Genomic DNA, 7,184 nt, shown 5'->3' with positions numbered 1-7,184 from the left:
GGAAAGTCTGACTCTGGGGAAAAGGGTATCTTTCTACGACAACCCATTTGTGCCACTCTGCCCTCTGACACTGGCAGTGCTCCTCCTTACTCTGAACTCCCAAATTTATTCTGTAACAGGCTGTACTAAACTTGTACCGCATGATGGATGCACCCCTCATCCCACCATCCCCTCCCACCCCCTCCTTTCCGCAGGTCTGTCTGATGGCCATACTGAGTCCAACAGTAACACAGGGCTGCCCTGGGCTTCTGCTGCAGAAAAGGTAGCAGCCTAGTTTCAGGACACCCTTCAGGGTGCCAAAAGGCACTGAAAACCACTTGCACAAAGCACTCAGTGCCAAGTAGAAACTTCAGTCCCATGTTGGGTTTTCTAGGCTCCTGTGCTAGGAGCTTGCCCCTCTTCAGGCAGCAGGGAATAAGCTAGTTAGGACAGGTATCACTGAAAGACAAGAAAAGCTAAGCAGCATTCTCTTGGCTTCCTTGCCAGAGAGAGGATAACAACTTGAAGCTTGGGTGTCTTGCTCTAGCTCTTGTAAGACCACAGTGAAAGTCTTCTATTTACCCACATAAACATCTGAGATCTTCCGCAAAGTTCTGCTTTAGATCTCAGCCATTACTACTGTAATGCACAAGAAATAATGTCTGACAGGAACTGAAGTTTCTGGACAGATCAGTGGCATCAGGCTATTAATTACCTACTGTCTGTAAGTCTCTTTGAAATGTAATGTGTAAGCTCTAAGCATTATTAATAAATTCGCAATTATCATGCTGATGTGCAGTTCAAATGGTTAGAATAAACTGTTATTCTTGACATTATTCAAATCACTGGAATAAACAGTAAAATCTTAGAATATCATTACTGAGTGTCTGGCTGGAACCTAATAACTTTTACAATGGAAAATAAAATCCTGATAACATATTCTCAATGCAACAGATATGGTAGTGTCCATCTGAATTTGCAGATAGCTTGAGACAATAATTCTGAGAGATGTGAATACCCACGACATCAAGACTTGTTGCTTTGAAGGCTGACCAAGAGGACCAGCGTACATGTGGGAGAGCACATTGCCAGCAGCACAGTCAGCCCAATCCGGATGGACAATTTATGGCTTGTGGTGTAAGTCCTGGGTCTCCTCGCTGCTCTGAAGTCAGCTCAATGAACATAAACTAGAGAAGGATGCTGTAACACTGACTCTGCTAGAGAGCGCTGCAGCAGGGAAGCATCAGACAGACTTACGAGGGCTGAATCACTGCAAAGACCTATATTCTGTAGAGTATCTGATGCCCTGAATTGCTTTAGTAATCACTTTAGACCCAACTGCTTTTAGTGAGTACCTCACCCTCCTCTGCCAGCTTTTCTTACGCAGATATACAATTTTAGATGAATTTCTTGATTAGAAGCTCATAGTTATCCAAGTCCTTTGCTCATCAGTAGTGTGACATTCACAATCTGCCAACACACCACTCTGGGAGATTAAGTAGAATAGATTTTAAATAGTATGTTATTGACATTTCAATTATTTAAGCTTCGGTAGAAAGTGACCAGATGAGGTTTAGATTATATGATCCATCTCACAAAAAAAAGTTCTACCGGAAAGGAGCAGAGGAAAAGAAGTGGTAAGGGGCAGCTCAGATGACCATAAATCATGGCTGAGGAGAAGAGGTAGACAAGCCGGACAGATTCACTACAGGAGACAGATTCAAAAGCGCTTCATAAAACAAATCAAAGTGATACAAGTGCTTTTTCTAAATACCTCAGGAAGACAAAATACCTCAAGGAAGAAGCATGAAGCAAAATGGTATTAGCAGCAAGTATGAAATGAAAGGGTGTTATCAGCCCAAAACCTAGCAGTATTAATCAGCTACCAGCAAAATTAGGAAGCTAGTTAGGTAACTTCTAATCATGAGAAGACCAAGATTCTGGAAGGCTTACAGTGGAAGCAAGACAACCTATTTGTGAATGGAACTGTAGCACGTGCTTGCCAAACCCAGCAACAGGCAGGACTTAAGGACTCAAGAAATCTTTCTCAGCGCTGCTTTCCCCAGAAGCACAGCACTCCATTGAAACCAGATGTCATACTACTATTACAAAAGCATAAGATATAAAAGTGTAAGACGTAAATGATGTAATAACCTAAGACTTCTCTTCATAGAAATTAACAGAGGATATCTCAGGGCTGCCAAATATGCTGTGTGACAGTAGCTGCATCTGGATGGAAGGCCCTGACCACAAAAATGTCAAACCTACTGGAAATTTGTCATTATGCGAGCCTCTCAGAACAGTCTGCCTAAGTTTGCTTAAATTCTTGTTGTAAATGTTCTGTGTTTCAGAACTGTTGTGCCAAAACAGCTGGCCAGCAACATTTTTATTCTTATTAATACTTACACTTCAACAACAGCCAGTCAGATCAGGTGGACCCTCTAAACATGAATAAAATGTTTATGTATGAGGTTTTTGTTTTTCACCTACTAGGTTAATCTTTCCATTTACAAATAAGTACAGACACATTGAACCTCTTGATGACGACCGCAGAGCGAGGAAGAAGCAGTCAAGTTGGGGGTTTGTGTTAATAATTATAATAATTAAAGCCGTCACTGGTAAGAACTGAAAACATAATGGCCAAAATATTCAGCCATGGATGTCTTAATTCAGACATCTAAATTAAAATCCAGTCAGATAAGCAGGGGTCTTTTTTTAGCTGAGCATCTCTGGCTTCAAAGGGGCTGATCTGCTCAAGAACTTTGATAATCACCTATTTATGAACAACTGAAAAATCACTTGTCTTTTCAAAAAAAACACTTCAGCACATGCTGAAGTGCTGATGTAAACCGGGACATTATTTGGACATTATTTGGACATTATTAAGCAGAGTTAGTGCCTAACTTAAGTCCACAAGTTAAAACACCGTGGCATACATCATGCGTTTCTGTGAAGATACTCTCTCCCACATAAATAACAAATCAGAAATTCTTCTTACACTGTAAAACCTCTTGCCAAAGTGTGACAATGAGGATATTCTCTTCAATTTTTAAAGAATATCTGAGGCACACACTACCTGCCAGACTAGGAAGAACACTCTGCCATGAAAAAGCGAAAGATTTTCCAAAATTTAGTCCTGGGGAAAAAGTTTGTCATGCTACCTGAAGTCATGAAAAGAAAACAGTAAATATAATGAAGCATTAGCACCCATCGGGCAGAACGTTTATGGGCAGTTGTCTGCTTCACACACCTTGAATTGTATAATGAGACCAAGTGAGTTTTACTGCTTATGAGGTAATCATCCTCAAATGAGCTGCCTGAAAAGTATTATTGTTATGAAATATAAAACTAACAAAACAGATTTGAGTATTAAGTAGGTCCTTATTGACATGACTGGAAACAACAAAAGCCAACCTGAAATTGCCTGATTTATCACAAAAGAGAGTGGGATCCGGGAAACCACTTTTTCACTCTTCTGTAGACCCTGAAACAATTTTTTTTTTAACTTGAACCTTCCTCAATTCATCACCCTTAGGGCACCACGAAGTTTCCATTAGTAGCTAATTGCAAACTAGTCCCTACTTCAAAATTAGAAAATTCCTCTTTGGTCTTAGCTCAAACTGAAACCTTAGAAGCCTTAAAACAGGGTTCATAAAGCAGACAGTAAATTGACTGCCAACTAGAGAGGCTCAGTCTCAAAGGAGTGCAGAAAGCTCACCTAATATCCCCATCAGGAGAGCCAGAAGCAGTCCACAAATAGCAACTTAACACCAATTAAAAAATGGCAGCATTACAGGATAATGAAAGGAGCATATAACAGATATCAGGCATAAATATAAGACAAATATGACCAGACATTGCTTTTACAGCTTTCTCCAGGAGGACTTGATGCAGGGGTGAATAAATGCAGGGGTCTGTGTATGACAAAGCAGCAGCTCAGATGTTCAAACTACTCTTCACAGCCTCCTTTTCTCTTGGTCTTACTCTCCAGAGGCTTAGCTAGTTCACACTTCAGCCAGTTGGCTCAACAAAACAGACCTCCTTCCCATTTTATGAAGAGACACAGATTTCTAGGTATGAGGGTTTTAAAAGTAGTAAAAACAATCAACCATTATTGCTTACTGTAAACATGGATGGCTGCAGCTCTGAGAGGAAGTAATGAATGTGGAGCTAAGTGACATACCCTTTATGAGCCACAAGAAAGGGAGCTTTCCAGACCTAAGTCCTTAAAACCTAACACAAGGTCCTTTCCCATCAGATTCTAGAAGATGCTCTCTTGGCTTGCACCGCTGGAAAAAAAAGACACCGCTAGGTTTACTCTGCTGTAATAGAAAAGCCACCCACAGATAACCATGCAATAATTAACTACTGGTTAATTACAGTGTAAAAATGGTAAGTCATGTTCCTGCAAAATCTTCCCTTTGTAAGCATAAAGGAATAAAAATGTGTGCTGGACTGACTAACAGATGTCTGATTCCATCTCCTCGTTGGTGGGTGCACTCCAGAAAGCATAACTAAGGAGGGCATCTCTACATGGGGAGAACCAAACTAGTGAATATGAAAAAGTGGACAAATGACAACATTTTGCCCTGCATGTGGCAGTCTGCACAATTACAGATTTTCTTTATAGGAACAGAAAAGGAGGAACCTGAATGTTTTGCGAGTTGGGACAGCTGTCATATGTAAGGATCTCATACATGCAGCCCAGAGGATTTTTTCCCTAAATAAACTTGCAATCATCTGTCTTTTTAAATATAACTTCTGTGGCACACAGAGGGAAATTAGAAAGTGATGCTGAAAGCTTTCCATGCTCTATTAATTTTATTATGTAAATCCACTCCCCAACTGATATTTTCATTCAAAACTAGCACAAGATCTGTCATTATTCCTCGATGTAAAGGGAAGCAAAACAAGTAGTATTTAAGCAAGTACTCTTATTTGGATTATTATTTAAATATAGCACTATTATCTGTAGGTAATTTTTAAAGCATGTTTGCATAGCAGTTCTAGGCTGTTCCTTCTCAGAGGCTGCTTAGCTTTGTCAATATTTATTACTATTGCTTTTGTAAATACAATAAAAAGCAGAAATGTTTGACTTTAACCCAATAAGCAGATTTTGAGAAATGGATAACAAAATCACTTTTCTGCTTTTTGAGTTATCTGTCTCCATACCTAATAATACAGCAACAAAAGGAAAGTGAAACTCACCGGCTGAAAACCCATGGAAATACGTGCAAAGCATCCTCAATGTTTTAACATCAGCTCTACTGCCACAGGTGAGCATTAAATAGTTGGTTAAAAAACACTTTTAAGGTAGTTAATGTAACACACACACACCTATTCCCATGCACATACAGACAAATGTGCGTATTTAAACTGTTACATTCCTTAAACAGTTGGACGAACCGTTCCAGAATGGCATCATCTCTGAATTGTACTTGATCTAAAGGCTAAACACATGGTTTGACTCCACTGTGGATACCGTAACTTAATTACCTAGTTCTAAAACATACAGAAGTCAATTGGAATAAACCAAAGCAATGGAAACTTGTTTCCCCTACAGAAACATATTAGTCATGTTTTCTCCAAAATAGTATCAAATTATGATTCATAGTACAGAAGCAGCTAGCATTTTCAGGTAAAAATTTTGACTAAACACTCCAAATACACAGCAAGAATTAATCCCCAAAGCAAAGAACTTGCAAGCAAAAAAGACAACAGTTGGGAAATCAAAGCAACATAAAGGGAATGTGATTTGCTCTAGCCCAGCACAGACCCACACACCAGTTCTGTGCGCTGCTTGTGATAACTTGGGCAATCAAAGTACAAATTCTGCATCACATTTGACAGTTTAAAACTCTTACAGATTTATTGAACCATAGTATGCCACAATGTACAGATTTAACATTTCCTAGTGGAACTTACCACTAGCTAGTAGAGACCACATCATTTATCTGCCAGACTATCAGGGCTCTAAGGGCACTAAAATCCTTAATAGCCTTGACCAGCCTCACCTGAGTCTTTCACCCACACCCTCAAGGCCACAAACTCTATTTAAGCTCCTCCCTCAGGAGCCCATCAGGACTGAGAAAAGAGCTAGGATTCAATATGAAGATGAAAGAGGGAGCTGGCCTCTTCTCCCAAGTGACAGGGGACAGGACAAGAGGGACTGGCCTGAAGCTCCGTCAGGGGAGGTTCAGGTTGGATATCAGAAAAAAATTCTTCACAGTAAGAGTCATTGGGCACTGGAACAGGTTGCCCAGGGAGGTGGTCGAGTCGCCTTCCCTGGAGGTGTTTAAGGAACCTGTGGATGAAGTGCTGAGGGACATGGTTTAGGGAGTGTTAGGAATGGTTGGACTCGATGATCCAATGGGTCCTTTCCAACCTTGTGATTCTGTGATCTAACTTGGCATGGTCATCCCCTTTTCAAGGTTCACTAGACATCTTCTGATACAGAACAAAATTCCAGGTGGAAGAAGAGTTTTGTAAAAATAGCATAGAAAAGCACATGTCCCCATTTGGCACTGGAGAACTCATTGCTATTGTATTTGTCATAGTTCTGTTTTCAGTCACTTTTGAGTAGGGCTTAGTTGCTTATAGTTGCATTTTGCTTATCCTTAAATGCTATGAGCATGTTTTGGGTGTTTGGATTTTATGGCTCAATTATTTTACTATGGAATAACTACAACAGTGTCTATGTTTTACTAAAGGAAAAAGGCAAGTAAATTTTCCAATTATCAAGGCAATGTAGCACTTGGTGTATATCATTATGAAGCTGTTAACAAAAATGCTACATTTTCATTAGCTAAAAGCCTATTTATCCCTAATGAGTTGTTAAAGACTAAGGGCAAAATTCTGCTCTCAGTTACACCAGCATAAATCTGTAACCCATTTGAGTGCCTCTCGATTTATTTTGGTGTCAGGGAAAGCAGAATTTGACCTGAATGCTCTTGGATTTGACTTTGTAATCTGTTTTCACTTTAAAAAAGTCATTATTCACCAGTAAGGACCAATCAATAACACTAATACTGGGAGGAAGGAGAAATCAAAGGGACTTCTTTTCTTCCCCCCTGTGGATGCTTTAGAACACAATACATCTATTGAAATACAAACTATAGCCTAAAATGTGAAAAGCAAGAGCACATTTCAAGCCTGCTTTGCAGCCTACATGCTGGTGTGCATCTACATCTGAATGATGAACACAG

This window comes from Cuculus canorus, chromosome 8, assembly GCF_017976375.1.
Source record: "Cuculus canorus isolate bCucCan1 chromosome 8, bCucCan1.pri, whole genome shotgun sequence".
Classification (NCBI taxonomy): Eukaryota; Metazoa; Chordata; class Aves; order Cuculiformes; family Cuculidae; genus Cuculus; species Cuculus canorus.
Note: the sequence above shows the minus strand (reverse complement) of the source record.